This window comes from Podarcis pityusensis (assembly GCF_964106645.2).
Source record: "Podarcis pityusensis genome assembly, chromosome: 5".
Taxonomy (NCBI): Eukaryota; Metazoa; Chordata; class Lepidosauria; order Squamata; family Lacertidae; genus Podarcis; species Podarcis pityusensis.
In genome coordinates, this window is record NC_138032.1 from 84,757,485 (window position 1) to 84,776,513 (window position 19,029).

A 19,029-nucleotide genomic window follows, 5' to 3' on the forward strand; every position below is an offset into this window, starting at 1 on the left:
GTGAAGTACAGATTAGACAAGACATGAAGCCATTGCCAGATATGGCAACCTCATGCCAAATTCTCTTCCTCACACCCTGACACAGAGTGTCACTTAATGAGCTCTGTGGTTCCATCACACCATCCATTTCTCCCATCCATCCTTGCTCCAAAGCAGCCATTTATGGGCAGGAAAACACACAAGGTGCTGATGTTGAACAACCTTATGCCTGACATGAGAGAGGGGAGGACTTAACATGGTGATGTCATTTCAACGACGGCTCTGTTTCATGTGCAAGAAGCCACCATGCAAAAGGTAGCATGAGGGGGAAGGGCTTTTTCAGAGAGAGAGACAGAGACAGAGAAATAGAAGAAGTAGAAGTTGGCAGCACAGGCCATAAGCTCAAGTCCCAGATTCGAGATCTCTAGGCAGGGCTAAGAAAGACCCTGGACACAATGTACAGAACAGAACTAAATGGGTCCATGAACTGACTCTGCTTATGACAGCTTCATATGCTCCTCAGTCAGGGCTGGACCATACATGAGGCATGGTGAGGTGACTGCTTCAGGCGGCAGGGTCCCCAGAGGCAGCAGATCCTGATGTCTACCTTTCTTCTCCCCTTGTTCCTTACCCCTTCTTCCCTGGTGGGGAGGGGGGGACACCATTTTGGGGTTTGCCGCAGCTGCCAAAATGCAGGAGGTGTCCTCAATACATCTTCAACGGCCTAACTTCTGCTGACGAGAGAATGCCATTTTCTGAATTCATGCCGATTCCTCCTTCTACAGAGTGCTGTGGAGCACACGCTAATCTTCACCAGCACAAGCTCCTTATTTGTTCATGCTCCAACTGACACAATGACCTCCTGATGTGCCAAAGTGGGACTTCTGAAGGCCAGGCTCCAGCGCCAGTCCTCCTATACCTCCATACTGATGGAAGAACTTGCAGGTCGATTGGTGCCTTTTAGGCAGCATTGCAAGACCCATCAATAGACTGAGCACTGGGGCCACCTCCTCAGGCTAAGGAACCAGGCTGATTTATTTGCTGGGCTGAGCGCTTACTTGCCACCACAGTAGCTGACACTTTGAAACCTGAATGGCTGCTTGCCTGGACTACGGTTCTTGCCTCTGGCCAATTGTCACCCTAACAGACCCTCCAAGTGTCCCTGTTTTCCAGGGACAGTCCTGGATTTACAGAAGCCATATCAGTTTCTGATTTGATCCCAGAATGTCCTGCTCTTCCTTAGGAAGTCCCTGTTTTCATCAGAGAAATGTTGGAGGGTATGGCATTATAAGACCTCCAAGCCAAGGAGGTAAATACAACCTTTAGAAGACATCTGAAGGCAGCCCTGTATAGGGAAGTTGTTCAATGTTTTATTATATTTATATATATGTTGTAAGCTACCCAGAGCAGCTGGGGCAACACAGTCAGACGGGGGGGGGGGGGGATAAATAACAAAATTATTATTACTAATTTTATGATGGAATAAGGTAAAGGTAAAGGGACCCCTGACCATTAGGTCCAGTCGTGACCGACTCTGGGGTTGCGGCGCTCATCTCGCTTTATTGGCCGAGAGAGCCGGCATACAGCTTCCGGGTTATGTGGCCAGCATGACTAAGCCGCTTCTGGCCCAGAGCAGCACACAGAAACGCCGTTTACCTTCCCGCCGGAGCGGTACCTATTTATCTACTTGCACTTTGACGTGCTTTCGAACTGCTAGGTTGGCAGGAGCTGGGACTGAGCAACGGGAGCTCACCCTGTCATTGGGATTCGAACCGCTGACCTTCTGATTGGCAAGCCCTAGGCTCTGTGGTTTAACCCACAGCGTCACCCACGCCCCGTATGATGGAAGAGGACACCCCTATTTTCACTGGAGAAATGTTGGGGGGTATGCCCTGATTGTCACTCTGACAACCAAACCATTGACTGTTTTCAATGACACCATATGAATCCAGCCTCCCACATGGCTGTCAGCTTGCTTACTCCTGACCTTGAGGGTCCTGATCCTGACATTACTAGAGAAGCCATTTTCCATGGGAAAACTCTGCTATCACGGTACCAAGTTCAGCCACGAATCCTAGAGTCAGTTCCTCTTTCAAAGCCTTCCTGTCATCTAAAAGTAGCCTGTCAAGGAGCATTTTCAGGCCATCCTTCCACACTATTCTAGTCACAAGATAGGCTATTGTATGGAATTTTAGAGCAAAGTTTGCTAAGTAAGGGTTGCGTGGCCATGGGGATTGGTTGCTCTGGGACGTAGGTCAAAAGCTAATTTTAGTACTCTCAATGCTTCTCCTTATAGCAGCAAGGCAGCATATCAAAGAAGCTCTTTAGCTCCATGCTTGCATTGGTTACAGGGCTTGTTTTCATGATTCCTGAAATGCCTGGCCTTCATCCCAGCATGAAATTGAGCCTTATGCCACATCTCCAGTGTGCTACTAAAAAAAAAAGAAGAAGAATGAAAAAGCCCTTCCTCTGCATTGTGAGTATTCATTTGCTTTAGCCAACTGAAAGCCCCCCACCCCCCAAACAGAAACCAAGATGACACTACTGATTTACTGTAAATAGGTGCCACAGGCAATTTGCTGCACGGTATGGTTTTCTTGAGAGTGCTAGACCACATTTGAACAAAGACACCCAAAAATAAAAATAAAAAAAATCAATGATCCCGGTTGCAGCCTAAATGCTTTGTTAGCCTTTTACTACAACATTACATATTACATGCAAATAATGGGAGAAATTTAATGCTACCAGTCTTGCCAGGCAATTCCTTTGGATCTTTAATATATATATATATATATATATATGTATATATATATACAGATCTTGAACAGTAACATTTTTCTTTTTAGCGTGAAGTTGCTCAAGGTTCACTGGAGACTTTGAAATTGCTGCTTTCAGAAAAATAACAATGTAAAATGACATTATGATATATAGCACCTTCCTGTGGGCTTGAACCAGTGCAAGTGCCAGCTGCTAATGCCTTTGGGAATGAAGCAATCTCCAGGGCACCATTGTCCAATTGTCCTTCTAACTGTATCCTGTTTAATTAGTTGCAATTAATTTCAAGCAGCAGCCTCCTGGAACATCACATCAGGAAGCATTGGGAGTGTATATGTGGAAATGCTGGATATTCAAAATTACGAAGACTGGAGAGTGCGTGTGTTAAGTAAGAGGAGAGAAGTAAACAAGCAGCAAAACGTTTCTAGCTTAACCAATCTGGAAGCGAACTATACAAAACTTCTTGTGCTAGATACTTTGGAGGGACACACACACACACAAAACAAACAAACAAACAAATAAGACACAATGCCACTAAATAAAAAAAGAAATATTCTGAAGTAAGTCCTGCCCATGCTGAAAAACCAGGCCCATTAACTGGCCTGATTCACATGCCACCTTAAACCATAGTTAAGCTTAACTATGGTCTGAAGGTGAATTTGCAGCGTGCCGATGCACAGGTCAAAATTGCAGGTGCTTTGCTCCTCTTCCGCAGTAGTAGACTTTCTACAGCATTATTGCAGCTGCACCGGTTGAATTACCCTCAAACCGCCTCTGCTCCTTTGCTCTTGCTGCTGTCGTGCTGCTAGGAGCTAAGCCATAGCGTGGCTTAGTTTCCTATCGAAACCTGAGCCCATGGTTTGTTTCAGGGGGAAATTAGGCACATGTTTGAAATGTTGGATGAATAATCAGATACCGGCTTGCTCACAGTCGAAGAAAGGGTCTCAGGTCAGGCACACTCATGCTGCTGCGGTTTTGCACACTGAACCCCTGCACACTGCTGGTGGGAGATGGGGAAACGGGGGGGGGGGGGGAGAGATTTGGTGTGCAGCGTTGGAGAGCAGCAACACTTTTGCACCACACCTTCAAGCAACAACAGTAGCCTTCCTGAACAGTGAGAACTTGTCATTTCAGCAGCAGTAACCTTTCACATCAACAGCCTTTCTTAATTCACCCTTAGGGGTTCCCAGGGGTGGAGTGGGGGCATATTATTTGAACCAGAACTGTCTAGTTATGGCACTCCATGTTCCCTGTTAAATTACAGTTGCTAACATGACTTCTTTGTGGGGAAGGTTTGGCTTGAGTTATAGCATCAACAAATCCACCATTTACACTCAATAAGACATTCTTGTTGGCAAACAGTATTAATTAAAGACATGCAGAGCCTTTAATTAAAACTCCCATGTTTTTGTGTTCTGTAGCTTTCAACAACAAAATGTCTAGCCTTTGTTATTGATTAAAATGAGCTCGCTTCTTTTCAAGATACGGAGAAAACCCACGTGACGAGTGGTCTATCACAGAACTGAGACTGAAAGCAGAAGAGGGCTTGTTTTTTCTCCAGAGTAACTTGCAGGTGATACAATTGACTGTGGTATGTATGCTCATTCCAGTATTGGCAATTGTTTCTTGGCTTTATGGGTGTTTGCCATGCTCCTGAAAAGCCTGTTTGACAGGAGGCAAGAGAACATGGTGCATGTTTGTGTATCACAGGGCGTGAAGTCTCATTTTGGACACCTAAAAGCTACTGCATGCCTCCGGCCCAGAGAACATGTTTTTAAAATGTCTGATCCCTGTCACAAACAGAATTTCATTTTGTGGCACCAAACGTCTGCTGTGGTTCTAATGGACTCCCCTACCTCAACCTGCTTGCCAACTGCCCTTCCCCACACCTGAACAAATCCCCTTCTTTCACTACTCACCCACCCCTTCACTTATCCCCTCATAGCTCACCCCAAATCCCCCATTTTAAGGGAGCAGGGAGGTGCTCCTCAGAGCAGCTTGCTAAATTGCTCTGTGAAGTGCCTCTCCCCTCTGTTAAACCTTGCTGCAGCTGCATTTAACTGGAGCTGGCATAGCCACCTATCAGCAGCCACATGAGCTGCAGCATGACGACAGTCTTACACTTTTATGTATATAGGAAGAAAGGCACTAGCCTGATTCACGGGCAACAAGAAACCATGGTTGGCTGCAGTATGAACAAACCATGGTTGGTCTTGGATTTACATACACTTCCCCGATTTTTCACGCCCATAAGGTGGAAACTTGAAACTTTTGAATGTGGTTTGAAACAAGCAGCAGTTGCTCATGACATCCTGGGCTTGTGGGGATTTTGCTTTGCTTAAACCAGGGGTCACTGACCTTTTTGGGCCAATGGGCATTTGGAATTTTCAAAAAGTGCTGTGGGCGCCAGCCACAAACAGGCTGCTATGAGGGTGTGGCATAACACAAAATGGCCACCACATCTGAAGGAGTAGAAAAAGAGACAGGACTATGGAGGGGGGGAGGTTGCTGATGTTCAAATAGGAAATGTTGTGATGTCCTGAATGTGCACACCAACCTTCATTCTGAAGTCTCAATGTTCAAGGGAGATATTGTGCTACAAACAACAAGAGAATGAAAAGCCATCGGTTTCACTCAGCCAAACCAGAGTTCAGAATGTGAGAATGTCTTAAAGATGAAGTGGCCTTCGGTATTGGGCCATCCAAAATAAACACTTGTGGTAAGAGGCAAGCCTGTATAACTTGTCATTCATCTTTAAATCATGGGGGTTTGAGGGTGAAGAAATATTTGTTTGGGTTGCTTAAATAAAGAAATTCAAGATAATAATTTGACCTTTGAGGCTGGTCCATAATTCATTGCTTCCAAGACAGTCTATTTTTGTTTTGTTTTTCCCCCTGTTTTGTTTTTATTATACTGGTGCCATAAATGGTTATCTTCTCTCCACACAGTGTGACAGTAGTTTAATTCCTGATGCTATGAATCAGGGATGGAGCTGGGTCGATGACAGAGAGTTAGTGATTTACAATAGACCAGGCACTCTATAAAAACCTATGGCAAGGGGTTATGAGTTATCAAGATGTGCTGAGCTGGCATCCGTGGTCAGCAATATGCAGGGCGATGGAATCTCGCCTCTCATGGCTGCCCAGCATTCCATTACTGCCTGTTAGCCTCTTGAGCAAGAGCCAGCGAAGGACGGGCGATGGAGGGAGGAGTTCTCAGAAGGATCTCACGGCTGGAGAAATGGAGGGGGAACTTGTGAGGGAAACAAATGGCAAAACGGTCACGCTGTCAAGACCCGCCGCAGCTCATAAATCTAAAATGGGGAAATTGTATGTTCTGGAATATTAACAAAGCTGTTTGGACAACAGCAGCAGACTGAGGGGCTGAGAGAGACTCCCAATTATTATTTTTCTGCAACGGCCATAGTCCCATGTTCCGGCAGAGGGTAAAGCTGAGTTTCTAGGAGGTTCCAGGTTTGTTCTCAAAATAGCCTTGGAGATGGGCCTTACCTTATATGCCCAGAGGCTTCTGGCATGATTGCCAGGATCATGCCTTCCTCAGCCTGCTGAATGTCTTTGAGCATCCGAGGCTACCCTGAAACAAACACTCATAAGTGCAACCTTGTGATGCCTTTCTTCATAAATTTGGAAGCTACCAGTGATAGCGCCATTTCCAGAGTGGACTGTGGAATCAATTATGCCCCCTAACCCATTTGCATGGTTTTGGTGGAGCAGAATGCAGTGCTTTTTTTTATTTCTAAAATAATGTTTAGGGGTATTCTCATTTTGACTCAAGAAAATCACCATTTTATAGTTCAAATCAGGAAAAATAAATACAGTAAATGGACAAAAGTACAAAGATTCACAAAATGTTTAGGGGTATGCATACCCCTGTGTCCCCCACCCCAAAAAAGCACTGGCAGAATGTAGAAATTATATTCTCTACCAAAATGTTTTGGAACAGAACCAAGCAGTTCAGCTGATCCCTTTCGCTTTTGTTTCCTCAGTGGCATGAACACACACCTACGAGAGACAGTTCCGCTGTGGCTCCAAAACAGTATACAGTGGTGTTGTTGTTCAGTCATGTCTGACTCTTTGTGACCCCATGAACCAGAGCACGCCAGGCACTCCTGTCTTCCACTGTCTCCCGCAGTTTGGTCAACCTCAAGCTGGTAGCTTCGAGAACACTATCCAACCATCTTGTCCTCTGTCGTCCCCTTCTCCTTGTGCCCTCCATCTTTCCCAACATCAGGGTCTTTTCCAGGGAGTCTTCTTTTCTCATGAGGTGGCCAAAGTATTGGCGTCTCAGCTTCACGATCTGTCCTTCCAGTGTGCACTCAGGACTGATTTCCTTCAGAATGGATAGGTTGGATCTTCTTGCAGTCCATGGGACTCTCAAGAGTCTCCACCAGCACCATAATTCAAAAGCATCCATTCTTCGGCGATCAGCCTTCTTTATGGTCCAGCTCTCACTTCCATACATCACTACTGGGAAAACCATAGCTTTAACTATACGGACCTTTGTTGGCAAGGTGATGTCTCTGATGCTCTGGAGGTCGGTTCTTAACCTGAAACTGTTCTTAACCTGAAGCGCTATTTCTGTTCTCATCCTGAAGCAAAGTTAGCGGAGTCTGTAACTGAAGCGTATGTAACCTGAGGTACCACTGTATATACAACCAGGACATGGAATCCTGAGCTTCAAACACTCTACATTCTGGAATCTGAAAAACAAAGCAATTGGAATAGCAGTGCCTCTGTGTATGTTCAGTTTTCATGCTTAAGTGAATGATTCAGCCAAGGATAAATACACAAGTCTAGTTCCTTTCAGCAGGAGAGATTTAGGGAAAATATCCACTTTGTGGAGATTAGGCAACGAACATTTTGCAACAAGATTGCACAATGCGCCACTGTGCACATTTACCTGGGAATGAACCGCCACAGCGGGTGGCGCTGTGGGTAAAACCACAGTGCCTAGGACTTGCCAATCGCATGGTCGGCGGTTCGAATCCCCGCGGCGGGGTGAGCTCCCGTCTTTCGGTCCCAGCTCCTGCCCATCTAGCAGTTTGAAAGCACCTCTAAGTGCAAGTAGATAAATAGGTACCGCTTTATAGCGGGAAGGTAAATGGCGTTTCCGTGTGCTGCGCTGGTGCTAGCTCGCCAGAGCAGCTTTGTCACGCTGGCCACGTGACCCGGAAGTGTCTCTGGACAGCGCTGGCCCCTGTCCTCTTAAACGAGATGGGCGCGCAACCCCAGAGTCGGTCACGACTGGCCCGTACGGGCAGGGGTACCTTTACCTTTACCTTTACCTTTACCTTTACCTTTACCTGAACCTGATTAAACAGCATGGGACACTTATGAGAAACATATATGTTGGATTTGGCTGCTCTTGTTGGAAGTTTCTTCCTCTTGCATTCTGAGGAGAAACAGCATGGAAAAAAAATGTTACACAGCTTTATCTTTACAAGAAGCAACTAAATTTAATTATATGACAAGAAGCTGAGAGGGTCTGGGACTATCACTGTCATCTCAAGCCTGTCTATAGATCTGAAAATTCCAATATAGCCATCAAATTCTCCTGCTCATAAGAAGATACCTCTTAATTTCAAAGGGGTGTCTGGATCCCCACACGTGTGGTCTTTGAAGCCGGAGAGGTGCATTGAGTGGATGGGGCGAGAGCTTACGTCTCACTTCGCTGCCATGCTTGGGGGTGGGGAGTATAATCTAAACTAGGCCTTTATTTATTTCATGGATAGAAAAATCCCATGTAAACTTTTACATAGTTTCAGGGAGCTTCAGTTTATGGCTCGACTTCAGTCTTCTTTTGCTTCCTTTCTTCTTAGTGGGGTTGTCTCAATGACTGTAATGTCTTTTGAAGGGACAAATTGGTGAGCCCAACTATTAGCTGGGTAACATCAAAGAACATTAATCTTTTGTTCTATAGCAAGGCCAATACCACATTAGTGCATTTCACCCAGTCATTATTAAGCCTGTAGCCCAAGGGTGTAATAAATGTTTTATGGCATGCAAACCAAGGTAATGGAATGCAAATTCCACAATATATCCTTACATTTATTTTCTAATAGAATAAATGATGACGTATTCTCTCAAAGAAAAAAGGTCCGAATGAGAGCACTAGCTCAGAAATTCAGAAGGGGCTTAAATACAGACTGTCCCTGTCCCCTTTTAAGGGTGGCAAAAAAACAGAGGGTGCAATCCTGTGCCTCGTTAGGGTGCGTGAATCCCATTGGCTTCAAGTAGCTCTGCTCTGTGCAAGCTGCCTACTAATTTGCATTTTGGAAAACCATTTATGCTTTTAAGTGCATCTGTTTCCCTCTAGCTCTATAATGTAAACATCCTGGATATATATGCCTGTGTGAATACTGGAATCTTACATTTTAATTTCTAATTACATTTCTCCCTCTCATTTGCTCTGTAATGTATGGGAAGCATTAGTGGTAAGCATAGTTTTAATACAGGCCAAGGAGAGGATTTCTGCCATCAGAACTTGTCACGATACAGTGGTACCTCGGGTTACATACGCTTCAGGTTACAGACTCTGCTAACCCAGAAACAGTGCTTCAGGTTGGGAACTTTGCTTCAGGATGAGAACAGAAATCGTGCTCTGGCAGCACGGCAGCCATTAGCTAAAGTGGTGCTTCAGGTTAAGAACAGTTTCAGGTTAAGTACAGACTTCCGGAAAAAATTAAGTACTTAACCCGAGGTACCACTGTACTAGGAGAGGCCTTTTAAAATGCAACGCATTTTACATTTCCCCACCCACCTTTGAAGATGGGTGCGCAGGGGTCAAACAGGGGTTTTAGCACATGCTGCTGTCCTCCCTTGGAGCAAGGCAGTGAGAGGGTGGAAGAGGCAGCAGAGAGCCTGGTCAGGTGGGTGGCCACTGGCTATAGCTGGAGTAGGAAGGCAGGCTGGCGGTCAGGCATGTGTGTAATAAGGAGGCAAGCAAATTTCCTGCCCTGCTGCCAGTTCACAACTTCCCTGTGCCTGAGACAATTGCTCCCAGTACATTTCCAAGCAAAATTCAAAGTGCTTCAGCCCTGTATACCTGAAGGAGCATCTCTACCCCCATTGTTCATCCCAGACACTGAGATCCAGCACCGAAGACCATCTGGATGTTCCCTCACTACAATAAGTGAAGTTACAGGGAACCAGGCAGAGGGTCTTCTCGGTAGTGGCGCCCACCGTGTGGGAAGCCGTCCCAGCAGATTTCAAGGAGATGAGTCACTATACAACCTTTAGAAGACATTTAAAGGCAGCCCTGTATAGGGAAGCCTTTTAATGTGTAATGTTTCATTATGTTTTTATGTGTGTTGGAAGCCACCCAGAGTGTCTGAGGTAACCCAGTCAGATGGGTGGGGTACAAATGTGATTATGATTAGTATTAGTATTGCCTCAGGTTGACTCGTTATATTGAACGTCTTGCCTGATAAGACATCTGCGCCATTTTGGTCAGTACTAATTGAGGATTTTGGAGGGTTTCCTCCCTGCTTTTGGACCAACACTTTGCTTTTATACATAGAATTGTGACCTGAATACACACACTAAACTTCACTCCAGTGTTTCCCTCTTTAGAGTAGGCATCGCCATATCATCAAACTTATATATGAATAGCTAACTCATGCTCTTGAGTTACGATACATAGCCAAAAGGCATTAGCACATTCAGAGGGACTGGAACCCCTAGGTTTGCAAATACAGAAAAAGGTTTTAGGGGGGAAACAACAGGGGTGGAGTGAAGAATCTCCCCAATACAGTCCAGTAAGGACTGAACATGCTGTTGTGAGGGATGGAAAATGGCAAAGGAGGGGGAATGGAATGAAGTATGCTGGAAAAGGGCTTCCCTGGTTAGCTGGAACATGAAAAACAAGCGTTTCCATACGCAACATTTAGTTGCAGCTCCCACCTGATGCAATGTGTTTAGTGACTTTTCCTCTACCCCTTGAAATGTGGAGTGTGTTGATCTAGTATTTTATTCTAGGACAGAATATTGTCTTGAGCTCGTATACAGTATAAAATTTCATTCTGGTATCTCAGTTTTAAGGTGCAGTAGGTACACTGCAAGCCAACATACATAACTGCAAACAGAGTACCTATCAGGTAAGGTAAACTTCACTTCACTGACAATTAATATATTTCCTCCTTCCCCTGGGATAGGGGAATACAAAATGCATAAAACAAATGCCACCAAAATACCCTACTATTGCTAACTTGTCAGCTGCAGCTGTTGGGAGTTCTAGTGCATTTCATTGCAAGTTGTCTGGATTAGTCTTTGGGACTCGAGTAAGTCATTTTATCGGTCCCTAAGAAATGGTTTCATTTTATCCTTACCTTGTTTCCTGATGATGTTCAGTGCTTTTGATGTGGCCTAATAGAGTTCCATGTTCATTCATTCCTGTGCTTCTCAGAGAGAAATGCAGTCACCAAGAGAATAAATTGTGTTATAGTACAGCATCCAAGTTGATCCTTGGGAGTGATAAGTGAGTTCTAAAGCAGCGAGGGCAGTCAGAGTTAATAAAGGGGGAATGGATGGGCAAAGTTTCTGAGCCGCTCTGGCTTACGGAGCTCTGCCTCGCTTGAATCCCAGTAAGTGGCAGTAACACAACAAGATCACACAGATGCTCAGCAGGAGAACATTTCATCGCTCCTTTTAGCAAACCCACGAGAACAGAAAGGGTTCACAGGCGAAGGTGTTGGAAGTGTTGTGATGCAATTCAGCTTGGACAGGAGACTGAGATGTCTGCCTGGGAAAGGGAAGAGAGAGAGAGGAACCTCCAAGTTTCCTAGACCATCCTTATTGACTGGCCAACAACATCCGGCTCCAGCTTCTCAAGATGATTGAGAGGGCCCAACCAGTGGCGGAGGAAGGGGGCGGGGGGCCAGTTCGCTCCAGGTGCCATTTAAAGCCCTAAACGGCCTCGGTCCTATATACCTGAATGAGCGTCTCCACCCCCATCGTTCAGCCTGGAGACTGAGATCCAGCGCCAAGGGCCTTTTGGCTGTTCCCTCATTGCGAGAAGTGAGGTTCCAGGGAACCAGATAGAGGGTCTTCTCAGTAGTGGCACCCACCCTGTGGAACACCCTCCCTTCAGATGTGAAGGAGATAGGAAACTATACAACCTTTAGAAGACACCTGAAGGGAGCCTGGTATAGGGACGTATAGCTATCCTATCTTGAAAAGACAACTGAAGGCAGCCCTGTTCAGGGAAGTTTTTAATATTTAATGCTGTACTGTTTTTAACAGTTGATTGGGAGCCACCCAGAGTGGCTGGGGAAACTCAGCCAGATGGGCAGGGTATAAATATTATTATTATTATTATTATTATTATTATTATTATTATCTCTGAGGGGGGAGACAAGAAGGCACCCTGCAGGGGGCTTGCCCTGCTGCCGCCAGGTGCGGTGGTGGCGCAAGCAGCCGCCATCGCGCCGCTGCTGCATGCGGAGGATCCTGCTGCTGTCCATACAGGGCTCAAGCGGCACCGTAGGCAAACCACCCTGCATGTGCCACTGGGCAGTTTGCCCCGCCCCTGACACCCCACACCAGGTGCTGGCTAGCCTTCCTTCACCCCTGGGCCCAACACGATGTCCTCACATAATGCACACGATGTTGTGCAACATCCTGACACCACACATATGAAGTTGTGAGGAGCCAGGCAGTGGAGCCAAAACACTTCTGAACATTGAGAGGGCATCGCCCCCTAAAAAAAAAGGGGGGGGGGAAGTGTCTCAGCCTCCAGGAGCTAACACCCAGTGCTTTTTTCTGGGGGTACGTATACCCCTAAACATTTTGTGAATCTTTGTACTTTTGTCCATTTACTGTATTTATTTTTCCTGATTTGAACTATAAAATGGTGATTTTTCTTGAGTCAAAATGAGAGTACCCCTACACAATTTTTTTTAGGGGAAAAAAAGCACTGCTGACACTTATTGCTGGTGCATCCTCAGCATAGGATAGGAGCATACCCTAAAATTATTTGCTTCATTTAAAATGTGAGCAGGTTTTCTCTGAGAGCAATTTATACACCAATATTTTAATTAAGGTTTCTAAAATTATTTAGTTGAGTGCGCCAGCTACTAGATCCTATGGAAGCAGCTTGTTCTCAGTCCAATGGTAAAGAGTGCATGCAATTAAAAACAAGCGTGCTCGTTATCATCAGATGATTGTAGGAAGCTTCAGGTATACAACTAATAGACAGGCAGCCATAAAGATGACATTTTAGAGATTAGGGCCTAACCCCCAAATTCACTGTAGTTTCTCAGTATTAATGCTTTAAGTATTTGGCTAGAAGGCCCAAAACTTTTATTAACTACAGTGCTAAAAGCTATCATGAAAAAAAATCAATTAACACCTGGCGTTTTATTTCAAAATCGAACAATTAAAACAGTCTTTGGCATGATGTAACCACTCACTGTCTCAGTAGAGGATTTACTGAATATCTGATATGGGGTGATGGCCTTTGAAGCCAGCTGTTAAAAAGCACTTAAATTTACTGCCCGCTTTTAAAAGATTTTTAAAAAATAATTGTTGTAAGACATGATGCTAAGTTAGCAGTTATAAACCCGCCCTTCATATAAATTAATTCACGATGGCATCTACTTCGCCGTGAAAGTCAAGGCAGCTATTTGGGGGAAGAAGGTTTCAGTTTTGCTGTAAATTAAAAAGTGCTTAATATCCAAAAGGAATATTTGCGTCACCTTGCGCTTTGAGGGAAGAAGGAAAGTTTATATGGGAGTGAGGAATCCATCTTGACAAGATGTTGCAGTGAATTCCCTGGCCTCCAGTCTAACAGCATAGCTCCTGTTTAGGGCTCCAGCCAGTCTGGGATAGGAGCCTTGGGGTGGTGTTTGGCATATTCCACCTCCTTTGCTTTATTGTGCTCTATATTGCAAAAGGCTCAGGGCTGGAGCTGGCAGCCAGTTCTCAGCATGGGAGTTGCATTGGCATAGAGCTGATGTGTGGAGTTTAGTGAGGGAAGGGAGAACTTTAAACCTCCCTGTACATATTCCCCCATCCCAAACTATCACTTCCAAGAGCAGCATCCTAGCTGCTCAAGTACAGACAGTACCCACCTCCCACATTTCCATCTTTCTCCCTCTTTTTCAAGGGACACTCAGGGCCTATCAGGGAGTGGCCAGGAAAGCATTTACCGGTAGTCCAGATCCTCAAGTTCAAAGAGGGCCTCAAGTTTAGAAACTTGTTAATTTTTTGACATTGGATCATAGAGTTGGAAGGGACCCTGAGGATCATCTAGTCCAACCCCCTGCAATGCAGGAATATGCAGCGGTCCCATGCAGGGACTGAACCTGCAACCTTGGGGTTATCAGCACCGTGCTTTAACCAATGGAGCCAGCATCCCTATGATGTGTTGGGGGGGATTATGTACAGTGGTACATTGGGTTACATATGCTTCGGGTTACAGACTCTGCTAACCCAGATGTAGTACCTCGGGTTAAGAACTTTGCTTCAGGATGAGAACAGAAATTGTGCTCCGGCGACACAGTGGCAGCAGCAGGCCCCATTAGCTAAAGTGGTGCTTCAGGTTAAGAACAGTTTCAGGTTAAGAATGGACCTCCGGAACAAATTAAGTACTTAACCCGAGGTACCACTGTACAGCACATTTGAGTGTCCTTTGCACTTCCTGTAGAATTATCTGCAAGGTAGGCCACTAATACGAACTCGATAATACAGGTGGAGAGGGCAGACTAAAATGAGAGGCGATGAGTTGCTGAAAGCCACCTACTGAGCTCATGTGAGTGGAGACACTTGAATCACGAACTTCCCAGCTCAGTTTCTTAGCCGCTATACTTCACTAGACAACTTGTTAAATGTCAGGAGCCTTTAACTAGCATGTGTGCAAAAAGAGATTTTTGGGTTTGCTTCATCAACTGTGAAATTTAAATGTAATCACCCTGAAAAATCCCTTTGCTTTATTTGTATTTTCTGCAGGGCGCTTGCACTTGCAAACACGGAGTATATTAATCATGGCTTCATCAGCTTGTTCCAGTGACGGCCAGCATTAACCTTTGCTAAGTGATCAGTTGAACGTGCTTGCCTTCCCAGGTGCCAAAGCCACGATCACATTTACTTTGAGGGTCTTTCCTTAGGTTCAGCGAGAAAGGAATCTTTCGTCTCCTTCTGCACCTCTGATTACAATGAGATTTTATCAGTATTCACCCATGGGGATGGGGGAAGAGGAAGAGGAGAAGGGGAAAAAACCTGAAGATACAAGATTGAATCCGTTTTGAGCTGGCATCCAAAGGACTGTGGATTGAGTTGGTTGTGGTGGACCATGGTTTTCATGTACCCTAAGCATGGCTCAACCCTCATCCTAGTAGCCAATGTCTACTGCCTTGGCCTGACTAGAGGTTCTCATGTCAGCCTTGACTCTTTGCCTGTGTGATGGGTGGCTGCTTTCACCCAGTGCCGCTACTGTTGATGCCCTGGCTGTAACCCCTTTTGTGACCCTCTGATGAGGACCCACCCACTTTGTCATCATACAGTATTGGCCTGAATACAAGCCTCACTTTCCCCAAAAATTCCAACCATGAAAAGTTAAAGTGCGGCTTATATTCGCGACCTTACAAAAATTGGCTTTTATGATATCGCTGCTGAAACAGACATATGATAAAACAGAAGGGGTGAGTGCCTGTGGAATTTTAAGGGAGCGGCTTATATTTGGGGATGGTCTTTTCCCCCTCCCCCCCCCGAATTTTAAAGTTGTGGCTTATATTTGGGTGCGGCTTATATTCGGGCCAATACAGTAGGTGGTTGATTTCATCTCTGCTACACTGCTCAAGGAGCCTTCAGGACGGGGTTGCTGCCATGGGCCTTATGTGTCTGTTTCTTTCAATGAACTGAGAATTGTGAAAGGCTTTGAGTCATGGGGGTGGCGAGAGTGTGTGAATGAATTTGGCAGTGCTTGGGTTTATTTTTTGGTTCTTATTTTGTTGCTGCTGGTCTACTTCAGAGTTGACTTCCCTGCCTTTCTGCCTGATGATGATGATTAACTGAATTTATAAACCTTCCTATACCCGGAGGTCTCAGGGCGGTTCACAGAACAAAATCAAAATATAAAACCACAAAACATATAATCAAAATTAAAAAACAACACAATAACCCCCCCCAAGCCTGCCCCCCCAAGCTGGATGGCTTTCTGGACTCAGACATGAGTTTGCAGTTGAGGTGTTCAAGCCCGTTGAAGAGTGTTGCAGTTAAGGTGCTTTTAGACACATGTGTATTACGGATTCATCCTGATTTGTTTGTGGGGAGGTTAGATGATGTTGCATCAGAGCAAGTATTATCCCATAAAAAAGCCTACCTTTTTGGAAGTAGCCTTGTTGTGCAAGAACTCCCAGTCAACTATCGCGCCATCTGTCCTACACATTTAAAGCAGCACTGTACCACTTTTTAAACAATTGTGACTTTCCCCAAAGAATACTGGGAAATGTTGTTTACTAAGGGTGCTAGGAGGTGCCTTTTCCCCTCGCAGAGTTGCAGTTCACAGAGTTCCATGGGAAAAAGAGGGTTGGCTGTTAAACCACTGTGAGAATTCTAGCTCTGTGAGGGAAATAAAGGTCTCCTAGCAACTCAGAACCTTTAACAAACTACCCTTCCCAGGTTTATTTGAGGGAAGCTGTGACTGTTTCAAGTGGTATATTGCTGTAAGTGTCTAACAGAATTCATTTGATTTTTCTCCCACCTCCAAATCCCTTAGTTTCCTGTCTGTAAAATTGAGGCAGTCTTCCTGCAAATATTCAAATATGTGCAAATGTTAATTGTTTAACCTTTGAAGCCCTAAATGGCTTCAGCCCTCTATACCGGAGGTCTAGCTCCGAGGGCCTTCTGGTGGTTCCCTCATTGTGAAAAGTGAAATTATATGGAACCAGGCAGAGGGCCTTCTCGGTAGTGGTGCCCGCCCTGTGGAACATCCTCCCATCAGATGTCAAGGAGATAAGAAACTATCTGACTTTTAGAAGACATCTGAAGGCAACCCTGTTTAGGGAAGTTTTTAATATTTGATGTTTTTGTGTTTTTAATATTCTATTGAGAGCTGCCCAGAGTGGCTGGGGAGGCCCGGCCAGATGGGTGGGGTATAAGTAATAAATTATTATTATTATTATTATTATTATTATTATTATTATTCCATGCTAACCCTCTTGTAGTTTTGTCTTAGCACTCATGGGATTGTCCACCCATGGACCATCATGGTCAATAAAAGCCTTTGTTTTGTTTCTACAGCAGGCAAGAAATGCTTTTAATATATTTGAAAAGCTAGAAATGCTCTAATTTTGTGTGTTGGTTTGTGAGGGTATGTATGAAAGCACAATTACATCTGACATCGTTAATTCCTGCTACCCCTCTCCCTTGCTTTTCTGCAATTTGGATCTTTGATTATGGTCTAAAATGCTCTGTGCCACAAAATAGAGGGCTCGATTAAGCTGTGCCTTACCAGCTGTAATGAAGTAATTTAAAGTAAGAGAGATAATATGTTGCATCAACCCCCGCCCTATTAATACAGGCCAGATAAGTAGGCACACCTCTGAAGGCATCCATTTATCTAGAATGATAATGCTGTCATGCTCTTATTGTGCTCTGGCACAGCTCAAAAGCATTCTTGAAAATGCTTCACAAATGACACACGGCAGATAAAAAAAGTTGATACACTGGCATAGGGAAAAAAGAAAATTAGGTTCCGTGATATTGTTTACTGGTTCAACTTACTTTTGTGTAGATGTCTGATGCATGCAAGTCATAGAGATAGACCAAACTGTTCATCAGGCAGAACGCCATGATTCTGCAGCCGTTACATCTCCCTTGGGACACAACTAATAGCCAAGAAACCTAGGCAGGCACTCAAGGCACCACCATTTATAAGGCACATCGAATGCCACTTCTGGTTGCTTTGCTCGAAGCTTTCAGCCCTTGGGAATGCTAGTATGAACATCTAATCTTGAGATGAGGGGTGGTGCCTCATAGGTCATGGGACTGAACCTTCCAGTTTCCAAAGAGAAGCCAAGCAGAGCCTGAGGGGAGCAGAGCCTTCTGGGACAGGGTGTAGCTCGATGAACATGAGAGCAGAGCTCCTTCCCCCAGAGTCCCTGAAAATGGAGGCTTGAATCCTGAAATCCTGAAAGACAGATCCTAATATTGAAACACCTGTCAGGGGGTGGACTGTTATGACAGTCAGATTATGCTTCAGGAGGCTTTGGGCTGAAAGAAGGGATGGGGAACCTGGAGGTCAACTGTAGCCCCTTGTATGACTATTGGGGTTCTCTGAGGCCACACCTCCCCTGGTCCAGTCATTTTGCCTGGCTGGAAACTTTAACTGAACCCTGCTATTGCCTGTTGTTTGCCTGGCTGAATAATAATAATAATAATAATAATAATAATAATAATAATAAATTTCATTATTTGTACCATGCCCATCTGACTAGGTTGCCCAGCACGTACAAAAACTTAATAAAACATTAAACATTTATAATGTCCCTATACCGGGCTCCCTTCAGATGTCTTCTAAAGGTTGTATAGTTTCCTATCTCCTTGACATTTGATGGGAGGGTGTTCCACAGGGTTGGTGCCACTACCGAGAAGGCCCTTTGCCTGCTTCCCTGTAACCTAACTTCTCACAATGAGGGAACCACCAGAAGGCCCTTGGAGCTGGACCTCAGTGTTTGGGCTGGATGATGGGGGTGGAGACGCTCCTTCAGGTATACAGGGCTGAGACCCTTTAGGGCTTTAAAGGTCACCACTAACACTTTGACTTGTGCTCGGAAACATACTGAGAGCCCATGTTGTTCTTTCAGGACCGGTGTTATATGATCCTGGCTGAAGAGATGTATGTGTGGAAATGCTTGTGCCTCGACTGTATCCTACAGTACGAAGATAAGTGTTGCATTCCTTGTTCCACTCACACTTGGCATACGGTCCCCGGAAGGCTGCTTGTGTGGCAATGTGGCCCTTTGGGCTCAAAACAGCTCTTGTGGAAAAGCACCATATAAAAGTGACTGTAAAGAATGTCTTCAGTTCGGTCTCATAACTAACCTTACGTATATGCTACCGAATCCTTAAAATGCTGAAGATTTATTCTGAGCTGGGTTCTTTATATCATCTTGAAAATATAGCAACGGACAAAGGTGGAATGGGAAAGACGTGCTTTAAAGTTCACCTTTCTGCTAATTGCTTGCTTGTAAAAATGGTGTGTCCAGGCACACGGACCTTTTATAGACTACTTTACGATGGGAGAGCGAGTGATTCA

General features: G+C 44.9%; 2 long non-coding RNA genes across 3 annotated transcripts; one reads left to right on the forward strand and one right to left on the reverse strand.

Moving 5' to 3' along the window:
• Positions 1 to 2,330: 2,330 nt before the first annotated feature.
• On the reverse strand, positions 2,331 to 18,584 carry LOC308478260. 2 transcript variants are annotated; one of them, XR_013986989.1, is made up of 6 exons: positions 16,093 to 18,584; positions 11,102 to 11,514; positions 8,072 to 8,166; positions 6,264 to 6,348; positions 4,241 to 5,986; positions 2,331 to 2,470 (listed from the first exon to the last, which is right to left on the reverse strand). It is a non-coding gene; the product is annotated as an uncharacterized lncRNA (long non-coding RNA). The 2 variants fall into 2 exon arrangements; XR_013986990.1 differs by lacking the exon at positions 6,264 to 6,348 and having other exon boundaries at positions 8,072 to 11,514.
• Positions 4,241 to 18,788, forward strand: LOC308478269. Its single transcript, XR_013987003.1, has 3 exons — positions 4,241 to 4,345; positions 14,721 to 15,412; positions 18,578 to 18,788. It is a non-coding gene; the product is annotated as an uncharacterized lncRNA (long non-coding RNA).
• Positions 18,789 to 19,029: the final 241 nt, after the last annotated feature.